Below are 10,986 nucleotides of genomic sequence, written 5' to 3'. Positions count from 1 at the left end.
GTCTCACGTTCCTTTATTCATATAAATACAGTTGAAAGGAATGGGGGAGATTAACATTTCCCGTTTTATGTTTGCGAAATGCTTTGACACAACCTTGACGGTATCTTTCAATGGCATGAGGTTAATTGTACGGTTAAACAACTTTCTATCCTCCGGAACTAGTATTATAGTGAAAATCTTTACAGTAAGTTGATGTTTACAACCTATAAGCAGGTGAAATCTCTGTATGTGACCTGTTTATCAGTTGTATTATCTTAGCTCTTGTGAACAGTGTGGAAAAGTAAGCCGTGAGGAGGGCGATGTAACCAGCTTTAAAGGACCTAAGGTGTGCTTTTTAAGCACACCCTGGATCACAGAAACTCACTAAGACAGGACTTCAGCAGCCTTTTGCGTTTGGACAAGTCAGCATAAATAAAGAATGACAAGGCAGCAGCAAGAGCTTCAACTACAGAGAAGTGAAGGCATAAGATACTATGAGGAGAGTGAGCAACTTTCCAAAAGCTAGTTAAATGTGCTTATACCAACTGAAATGTCGAAGAAAGTCTAGCAGGAAGGAGCTCTTGGCCTTTTGGAACATCAATGAGACATAGTTGCCACAGTCACTAGGTCTAGCACTTAGACCTGCAAGGAAGGGCAATAAGCATTAGGTAATCCTTGAATTTGAATTCTTTCACTAACTAAAGAGTAATTTACTGGAAAAAAAAAAAAAAAGAAAAAGAGAGAAGCAATGGGAAGCAGGAGGGGACCTGTGCCACAGTCCAAGCCACAGCTTGAAATCCCTGCCACAGGAGCAAGGAGCTTTCTGCAAGATTCACCCCACCCCCAACCCTCCACCGCCCAGGTAGTCCTGACCCAGTTGGCCCTGCACGCGACCGCAGCCGCAGTCCGGCGAAGTCCCTTTGGTTTCCTGACATTCCTCACAGCCAGAAGATTCAGGGAGGGAGTCGGCCTATGAGCAGAGGAGAGGATGTCCCTCAAGAGTGACACAGGAAGTGCAGAGGAAATGCGACAGCACCTGTCCTGGTAGACAAGGCCAGTGACGGTCGCCCAGCGCTGATTCTAGGATGCTAGGGCAATCCGCCCTGTGGACCCCGTGGAGAGGTCAGGCCGGAGCCTCGGAGGCCGGACACCCAAGGGCTGCCACGGAGGACTGCTGCGTTGCCCAGCGTCAGGGACTGGTTTGTAAGACAACCGTGGGAACCACAGTGACAGGAGAATCAGCTAGCTCCTCGCGCATGCGCACTGGCTGGGCCAACTCGCGCTCCGCTGCCAGCAGTCAGGCCTCGTCCCCTTTAAATAAGGGCAGCTGCGCCCCAGCAGAAGGGGATCCTGCTGCAGCCCCGGCGCTGCGGCTGGATCCGGGGTCCAGTTTGGGGCCGCGTGGGGGATGGGGGCGCGGGTGTCCCAGGGCCGAGCACCCAAGAGTCCGGTGTTCAGGACCTCCCTGAGCCGAGTTCCACCGATGCAGCGTGAGCTTCAGGGCGCCTGCAGGGTTCTCAGGACTCCTCTTCAGATGTGACTTTGGACCCCTCCGAGTGAGAATGGATGGGCTCACCACATGTGGTGAGGCGGGCCAGGGCCTCGCTGCAGCACAGAAGGATCCCATGGCCCTCGAGGCGTGGTGTCAGGTGAAAATTCACTGATCCGTGAGCCCTCTGCCTCCCTCCTCCTTTGAAAGAGCAGTGGACCGCCCCGCTTCTAAAAGCCCTGGGGCTCCTGCAAGCCGACACCGCTTTCCAGGACACGTGCAGACAGGGACCCGGCAAATCCGAGTAGAGACGAGGCGATCAGGCGCGCACTGACGTATCCTAGAGCTGATGGCGCGAATGCATGTCACCGGAGGCATATGGGGCGATAGCGAAACCAAGAAGGGTGTCCAGACATGTGCCCGGAGGCAAGGGGGAACAAGTGGCCTTTCCCTGAGTGCCAAGGGAAATGAAAGAAGACCTGGGACCCAGGAGGGGCCTGTGCCTCCGGCCAAGCCACAGTTTGAAATGCCTGCCAGAGGAGCAAAGAGCTTTCCGCAAGATTAACCCCACCCCCAACCCTTCACGCCCAGGCAGCCCTGACGCATCCTCCCCTGCACGCGACCCCAGCCGCAGTCCGGCGCAGTACCTTTGGTTTCCTGACATTCCTTACAGCCAGAAGATTGAGGGAGACAGTCCGCCTATGAGCAGAGGAGAGGATGTCCCTCAAGAGTGACACGGGAATTGCAGAGGAGATTCGACAGCACCTGTCCTAGAAGACAAGGCCTGTCAACGTCGCCCAGCGCTGATTCTAGGATTCTAGGGGATTCCGCCCTGTGGACCCCATGGAGAGGTCAGGCCGGAGCCTCGGAGGCTGGACACCCAAGGGCTGCCGCGGAGGACTGCTGCGTTGCCCAGCCTCAGGGACTGGTTTCTAAGACAACCGTGGGAACCACTGTGACGGGAGAATCCGCTCGCTCCTCGCGCATGCGCACTGGCTGGGCCAACTCGCGCTCCGCTCCCAGCAGTCAGGCCCCGTCCCCTTTAAATAAGGGCAGCTGCGCCCCAGCAGAGGGGGATCCTGCTGCAGCCCCGGCGCTGCGGCTGGATCCGGGGTCCAGTTTGGGGCCGGATGGGGGAGGGGGCCGCGCGTGTCCCAGGGCCCAGCACCCAAGAGTCCGGTGTTCGGGACCTCCTTGAGCCGAGTTCCACCGACGCAGCGGGAGCTTCAGGGTGCCTGCAGGGTTCTCAGGACTCCTCTTCAGATGTGACTTTGGACCCCTCCGAGTGAGAAAGGATGGGCTCACCACATGTGGTGAGGCGGGCCAGGGCCTCGCTGCAGCACAGAATGATCCCATGGCCCTGGAGGCGTGGTGTCAGCTGAAAATTCACTGATCCGTGAGCCCTCTGCCTCCCTCTTCCGTTGAAAGAGCAGTGGCCCGCCCCGCTTCTGAAAGCCCTGGGGCTCCTGCAAGCCGACACCGCTTTCCAGGACACGTGCGTGCAGACAAGGACCGGGCCAAACCGAGGTGGAGACGAGGCGATGAGGCGCGCACTGACGTATCCCAGAGCAGACGGCGTGAATGCCTGTCACCGGGGGCACGTGGGGCGATGGCGAAACCAACAAAGGTGTCCAGGCGTGTGCCCGGTGGCGAGCGGGAAGGAGTGGCCTTTCCCTGAGTGCCAAGGGAAATGAAAGGAGACCTGGGGAACTCGAGTTGGAAGAGCCGAGTCCGGACTCAAAAGGAAGCTGAAACCGCCACCCTGTCGTCCCCAGCCCGACCCCGGCCGTCGCCGTCGCCGCCGGGGGGAGGAGGGCCATGATCCAAAGGAATCAGAGCGGTTGAGAAAACGTTTTACTGGTGATCTGAGCTTGGAAACTACAGATGACAGTTTAAGAGCACATTCGGAGAAATGGGGCACACTCACAGATTGTGTGGTAATGAGAGACCCCCATACAAATCGTTCCAGGGGCTTTGGTTTTGTGACTTATTCTTGTGTTGAAGAGGCGGATGCAGCCATGTGTGCTGGACCACACAAGGTTGATGGGCGTGTAGTGGAACCAAAGAGAGCTGTTTCTGGAGAGGATTCTGTAAAGCCTGGTGCCCATCTAACACTGAAAACAATTTTTGTTGGTGGTATTTAAGAAGATACAGAAGAATATAATTTGAGAGCCTACGTTGAAAAGTACGGCAAGATGGAAACCATAGAAGTTCTGTGAGACGGGCAGAGTGGACAAAAGAGAGGATTTGCTTTTGTAACTTTTGACGATCATGACACAGTTGATAAAATTGTTGTTCAGCAATACCACACTATTAATGGGCATAATTATGAAGCGAAAAAGGCCCTCTCTAAACAAGAGATGCAGTCTGCAGGATCACACAGAGGTCGTGGAGGTGGATCTGGCAATTTTATGGGTCGCGCGGGAAACTTTGGAGGTGGCGGAGGTAATTTTGGCCGTGGTGGAAACTTTGGTGGAAGAGGATGCTATGGTGGTGGAGGTGGTGGCAGCAGAGGTAGTTATGGAGGAGGTGATGGTGGATATAGTGGATCTGGAGGAGATGGTGGCAACTATGGCGGTGGTCCTGGTTATAGAAGTAGAGGGGGCTATGGTGGTGGTGGACCAGGATACGGAAACCAAGGTGGTGCACACGGTGGAGGTGGTGGAGGATATGACGGTTACAATGAAGGAGGAAGTTTTGGCGGTGGCAACTACGGTGGTGGTGGCAACTCTAATGATTTTGGAAGTTATAGTGGACAACAGCAATCAAATTATGGACCCAGGGAAGGGGGCAGTTTTGGTGGAAGAGGCTCGGGCAGTCCCTATGGTGGTGGTTATGGATCTGGTGGTGGAAGTGGTGGATATGGTAGCAGCAGGTTCTAAAAACAGCAGAAAAGGGCTACAGTTCTTAGCAGGAGAGAGAGCGAGGAGTTGTCAGGAAAGCTGCAGGTTACTTTGCGACAGGCCTCCCAAAAGCGTTAGAGGAACTGTAAAAATCCGCCACAGAAGGAACGATGATCCATAGTCAGAAAAGTGAGTGCAGCTTAAACAGGGAACCCTTCTGGTTCAGGACTGTCGCAGCCACAGTTCGCAAAAAGTGCAGCTATTGATTAATGCAATGTAGTGTCAATTAGATGTACATTCCTGAGGTCTTTTATCTGTTGTAGCTTTGTCTTTTTCTTTTTCTTTTCATTACATCAGGTATATTGCCCTGTAAATTGTGGTAGTGGTACCGGGAATAGAAAATTAAGGAATTTTTAACTTGTCAATATTTGTGTAGTTCAGTTTTTCTACATTTTAGTACAGAAACTTTAACAAAATGCAGTTTCCAAGGTGTTTCCCTGTGAGTTAACAAGCAAAGAAGATCGTTGTTAATTACTACTTTGTAGGAATGTTGCTGAAGTTAACTGTGAAGAAACACCTGCCGACTTGCAGTTTAAGGGGAATCTATTCTCCCCATTTCCAAAGCATGATATGAATGGGCGCGGACATGTGGAGAGAATAGATCATTTGTGTGTTTGCAATGTGTGTTTTAGATAAATAGGGTTGTGTATTTAAATTAGCATTTGTGAATTTAATAGCATTAAGGTTACTTTCAAATGAGAAAAATGTCAACATTTCTATTTGGTTTTGTGCATTTTCTTTTAAAATGTAATCATGATTTTAGTGTGTTAGACTTGCTGAGTCCTAGCCGTGTTTAGAACATCTCTATTCTATATTTATCTTGGTCAGATTTGAACTGCAGCCATAGGTTTTGGGTGTAAGGAGGGTTTAGTGCCCTCCATTTATATTCTGAAAAGGGAGAGTGGATGTTTTCCCTCTCCTACATTAGAAACCATTCTTAAAACCTGTTGAAAATATAGAACCATTAGGCCTGCTATATCTGAGCAAATTAGTGGGTACCTTTTTTTTTCTGCTTTGAAGCACAAGCGGCCCATAAATCTTGAGTTACTTTCCTTAAATTCTTTTTTTTTTTTGATATAAGTTTTCAGAGCAAGAGAATGAAAATCATGTGTTATTAAACCCCTAAGTGGCTGGCATGCTTTCCTGTTTGTATTCTATTCCTTTTGCTGGATGAAACCAAGGATAGTTTAGGTATAATTGTCCAAAATAACCTAACTGCAGCAGAAATGTAGCACAGTTGCTTAGTACAGGCTTCTCACTTCTTACAGACCTGAATTCAAACTTGGATAGTCTGAGTTCTTAAGTTCCCAAAGAACACACGGTCATTTCTTGTTTACATTTCAACATAAATCATGTTGTCACCATTGAGTTTGGAAGGCCCTGTTAGAGAAGAGTTTTCGTTACTTAGGTCGTATATTCGTATATTAATATAAACAAATGTCTAGTGTTTTGCTCCCGCGAGTGCTTACAATTTCATTCGAACCCTGAGTATGTGCCCTACCGTTACTCTTTCTTTGGTAGTTGTACGTTGAATTCAAGTCTTTTTTGTTTGAAGAATTACTAAGCAAACAAGCAATCACAAGGGGAATGGGGCGTGCTAGTGTTTGAAAATGCTCTCTTGTTGCTCTAATTCTGGGCCTCTGTGCATGAATATTTGGATGCGTGCTGTGCCAGCATGGAAATTGGTCTTCACACACACTGCAGTTTTCCAGAAACATTCACAAACCAACAAATGGAACAGACATTCCATTTGTTAATGGGCATAAATGTGAAGAGCAGTGTCGAAAATAGGCTAATATTAGGAAGTGGTTAAGTCCTTAATTACTTCAAGCGTGGTTATATAATGGACACTGTCAATGTTCATAACTTAAACCTGGGTACCCGGTCAAAATAATGCTTGGGAAATATTAAAATTCAGCTCAATTGTCTCACGTTCCTTTATTCATATAAATACAGTTGAAAGGAATGGGGGAGATTAACATTTCCCGTTTTATGTTTGCGAAATGCTTTGACACAACCTTGACGGTATCTTTCAATGGCATGAGGTTAATTGTACGGTTAAACAACTTTCTATCCTCCGGAACTAGTATTATAGTGAAAATCTTTACAGTAAGTTGATGTTTACAACCTATAAGCAGGTGAAATCTCTGTATGTGACCTGTTTATCAGTTGTATTATCTTAGCTCTTGTGAACAGTGTGGAAAAGTAAGCCGTGAGGAGGGCGATGTAACCAGCTTTAAAGGACCTAAGGTGTGCTTTTTAAGCACACCCTGGATCACAGAAACTCACTAAGACAGGACTTCAGCAGCCTTTTGCGTTTGGACAAGTCAGCATAAATAAAGAATGACAAGGCAGCAGCAAGAGCTTCAACTACAGAGAAGTGAAGGCATAAGATACTATGAGGAGAGTGAGCAACTTTCCAAAAGCTAGTTAAATGTGCTTATACCAACTGAAATGTCGAAGAAAGTCTAGCAGGAAGGAGCTCTTGGCCTTTTGGAACATCAATGAGACATAGTTGCCACAGTCACTAGGTCTAGCACTTAGACCTGCAAGGAAGGGCAATAAGCATTAGGTAATCCTTGAATTTGAATTCTTTCACTAACTAAAGAGTAATCTACTGGAAAAAAAAAAAAAAAAGAAAAAGAGAGAAGAAATGGGAAGCAGGAGGGGACCTGTGCCACAGTCCAAGCCACAGCTTGAAATCCCTGCCACAGGAGCAAGGAGCTTTCTGCAAGATTCACCCCACCCCCAACCCTCCACCGCCCAGGTAGTCCTGACCCAGTTGGCCCTGCACGCGACCGCAGCCGCAGTCCGGCGAAGTCCCTTTGGTTTCCTGACATTCCTTACAGCCAGAAGATTCAGGGAGAGAGTCGGCCTATGAGCAGAGGAGAGGATGTCCCTCACGAGTGACACAGAAAGTGCAGAGGAAATGCGACAGCACCTGTCCTGATAGACAAGGCCAGTGACGGTCGCCCAGCGCTGATTCTAGGATGCTAGGGCAATCCGCCCTGTGGACCCCGTGGAGAGGTCAGGCCGGAGCCTCGGAGGCCGGACACCCAAGGGCTGCCACGGAGGACTGCTGCGTTGCCCAGCCTCAGGGACTGGTTTCTAAGACAACCGTGGGAACCACAGTGACAGGAGAATCAGCTAGCTCCTCGCGCATGCGCACTGGCTGGGCCAACTCGCTCTCCGTTCCCAGCAGTCCGGCCTCCTCCCCTTTAAATAAGGGCAGCTGCGCCCCAGCAGAGGGGGATCCTGCTGCAGCCCCGGGGCTGCGGCTGGATCCCGGGTCCAGTTTGGGGCCCCGTGGGGGATGGGGGCGCGGGTGTCCCAGGGCCGAGCACCCAAGAGTCCGGTGTTCAGGACCTCCCTGAGCCGAGTTCCACCGATGCAGCGGGAGCTTCAGGGCGCCTGCAGGTTTCTCAGGACTCCTCTTCAGATGTGACTTTGGACCCCTCCGAGTGAGAATGGATGGGCTCACCACATCTGGTGAGGCGGGCCAGGGCCTCGCTGCAGCACAGAAGGATCCCATGGCCCTCGAGGCGTGGTGTCAGGTGAAAATTCACTGATCCGTGAGCCCTCTGCCTCCCTCCTCCTATGAAAGAGCAGTGGACCGCCCCGCTTCTAAAAGCCCTGGGGCTCCTGCAAGCCGACACCGCTTTCCAGGACACGTGCAGACAGGGACCCGGCGAATCCGAGTAGACACGAGGCGATCAGGCGCGCACTGACGTATCCTAGAGCTGATGGCGTGAATGCATGTCACCGGAGGCATATGGGGCGATAGCGAAACCAAGAAGGGTGTCCAGGCACGTGCCCGGAGGCAAGGGGGAACAAGTGGCCTTTCCCTGAGTGCCAAGGGAAATGAAAGAAGACCTGGGATCCAGGAGGGGCCTGTGCCTCCGGCCAAGCCACAGTTTGAAATGCCTGCCAGAGGAGCAAAGAGCTTTCCGCAAGATTAACCCCACCCCCAACCAATCAATCCCAGGCAGCCCTGACGCATCCTCCCCTGCACGCGACCCCAGCCGCAGTCCGGCGCAGTACCTTTGGTTTCCTGACATTCCTTACAGCCAGAAGATTCAGGGAGACAGTCCGCCTATGAGCAGAGGAGAGGATTTCCCTCAAGAGTGACACGGGAATTGCAGAGGAGATTCGACAGCACCTGTCCTAGAAAACAAGGCCTGTCAACGTCGCCCAGCGCTGATTCTAGGATTCTAGGGGAATCCGCCCTGTGGACCCCATGGAGAGGTCAGGCCGGAGCCTCGGAGGCTGGACACCGAAGGGCTGCCGCGGAGGACTGCTGCGTTGCCCAGCCTCAGGGACTGGTTTCTAAGACAACCGTGGGAACCACTGTGACGGGAGAATCCGCTCGCTCCTCGCGCATGCGCACTGGCTGGGCCAACTCGCGCTCCGCTCCCAGCAGTCGGGCCTCGTCCCCTTTAAATAAGGGCAGCTGCGCCCCAGCAGAGGGGGATCCTGCTGCAGCCCCGGCGCTGCGGCTGGATCCGGGGTCCAGTTTGGGGCCGGATGGGGGAGGGGGCCGCGCGTGTCCCAGGGCCCAGCACCCAAGAGTCCGGTGTTCAGGACCTCCTTGAGCCGAGTTCCACCGACGCAGCGGGAGCTTCAGGGTGCCTGCAGGGTTCTCAGGACTCCTCTTCAGATGTGACTTTGGACCCCTCCGAGTGAGAAAGGATGGGCTCACCACATCTGGTGAGGCGGGCCAGGGCCTCGCCGCAGCACAGAATGATCCCATGGCCCTCGAGGCGTGGTGTCAGCTGAAAATTCACTGATCCGTGAGCCCTCTGCCTCCCTCTTCCGTTGAAAGAGCAGTGGCCCGCCCCGCTTCTGAAAGCCCTGGGGCTCCTGCAAGCCGACACCGCTTTCCAGGACACGTGCGTGCAGACAAGGACCGGGCCAAACCGAGGTGGAGACGAGGCGATGAGGCGCGCACTGACGTATCCCAGAGCAGACGGCGTGAATGCCTGTCACCGGGGGCACGTGGGGCGATGGCGAAACCAACAAAGGTGTCCAGGCGTGTGCCCGGTGGCGAGCGGGAAGGAGTGGCCTTTCCCTGAGTGCCAAGGGAAATGAAAGGAGACCTGGGGAACTCGAGTTGGAAGAGCCGAGTCCGGACTCAAAAGGAAGCTGAAACCGCCACCCTGTCGTCCCCAGCCCGACCCCGGCCGTCGCCGTCGCCGCCGGGGGGAGGAGTGCCATGATCCAAAGGAATCAGAGCGGTTGAGAAAACGTTTTACTGGTGATCTGAGCTTGGAAACTACAGATGACAGTTTAAGAGCACATTCTGAGAAATGGGGCACACTCACAGATTGTGTGGTAATGAGAGACCCCCATACAAATCGTTCCAGGGGCTTTGGTTTTGTGACTTATTCTTGTGTTGAAGAGGCGGATGCAGCCATGTGTGCTGGACCACACAAGGTTGATGGGCGTGTAGTGGAACCAAAGAGAGCTGTTTCTGGAGAGGATTCTGTAAAGCCTGGTGCCCATCTAACACTGAAAACAATTTTTGTTGGTGGTATTTAAGAAGATACAGAAGAATATAATTTGAGAGACTACGTTGAAAAGTACGGCAAGATGGAAACCATAGAAGTTCTGTAAGACGGGCAGAGTGGACAAAAGAGAGGATTTGCTTTTGTAACTTTTGACGATCATGACACAGTTGATAAAATTGTTGTTCAGCAATACCACACTATTAATGGGCATAATTATGAAGCGAAAAAGGCCCTCTCTAAACAAGAGATGCAGTCTGCAGGATCACACAGAGGTCGTGGAGGTGGATCTGGCAATTTTATGGGTCGCGCAGGAAACCTTGGAGGTGGCGGAGGTAATTTTGGCCGTGGTGGAAACTTTGGTGGAAGAGGATGCTAGGGTGGTGGAGGTGGTGGCAGCAGAGGTAGTTATGGAGGAGGTGATGGTGGATATAGTGGATCTGGAGGAGATGGTGGCAACTATGGCGGTGGTCCTGGTTATAGAAGTAGAGGGGGCTATGGTGGTGGTGGACCAGGATACGGAAACCAAGGTGGTGCACACGGTGGAGGTGGTGGAGGATATGACGGTTACAATGAAGGAGGAAGTTTTGGCGGTGGCAACTACGGTGGTGGTGGCAACTCTAATGATTTTGGAAGTTATAGTGGACAACAGCAATCAAATTATGGACCCAGGGAAGGGGGCAGTTTTGGTGGAAGAGGCTCGGGCAGTCCCTATGGTGGTGGTTATGGATCTGGTGGTGGAAGTGGTGGATATGGTAGCAGCAGGTTCTAAAAACAGCAGAAAAGGGCTACAGTTCTTAGCAGGAGAGAGAGCGAGGAGTTGTCAGGAAAGCTGCAGGTTACTTTGCGACAGGCGTCCCAAAAGCGTTAGAGGAACTGTAAAAATCCGCCACAGAAGGAACGATGATCCATAGTCAGAAAAGTGAGTGCAGCTTAAACAGGGAACCCTTCTGGTTCAGGACTGTCGCAGCCACAGTTCGCACAAAGTGCAGCTATTGATTAATGCAATGTAGTGTCAATTAGATGTACATTCCTGAGGTCTTTTATCTGTTGTAGCTTTGTCTTTTTCTTTTTCTTTTCATTACATCAGGTATATTGCCCTGTAAATTGT

General features: G+C 51.6%; 2 pseudogenes; both read left to right on the top strand.

Moving 5' to 3' along the window:
• The first annotated feature begins 3,179 nt into the window (after positions 1-3,179).
• Positions 3,180-4,350, top strand: LOC134736712 (heterogeneous nuclear ribonucleoprotein A3-like; annotated as a pseudogene).
• Positions 4,351-9,567: 5,217 nt separating this feature from the next.
• Positions 9,568-10,986, top strand: LOC129481881 (heterogeneous nuclear ribonucleoprotein A3-like; annotated as a pseudogene).

The sequence above is a fragment of the Symphalangus syndactylus genome, chromosome 5 (assembly GCF_028878055.3).
Source record: "Symphalangus syndactylus isolate Jambi chromosome 5, NHGRI_mSymSyn1-v2.1_pri, whole genome shotgun sequence".
Classification (NCBI taxonomy): domain Eukaryota; kingdom Metazoa; phylum Chordata; class Mammalia; order Primates; family Hylobatidae; genus Symphalangus; species Symphalangus syndactylus.
Note: the sequence above shows the minus strand (reverse complement) of the source record. Positions and strands in the feature narration are given on the sequence as shown.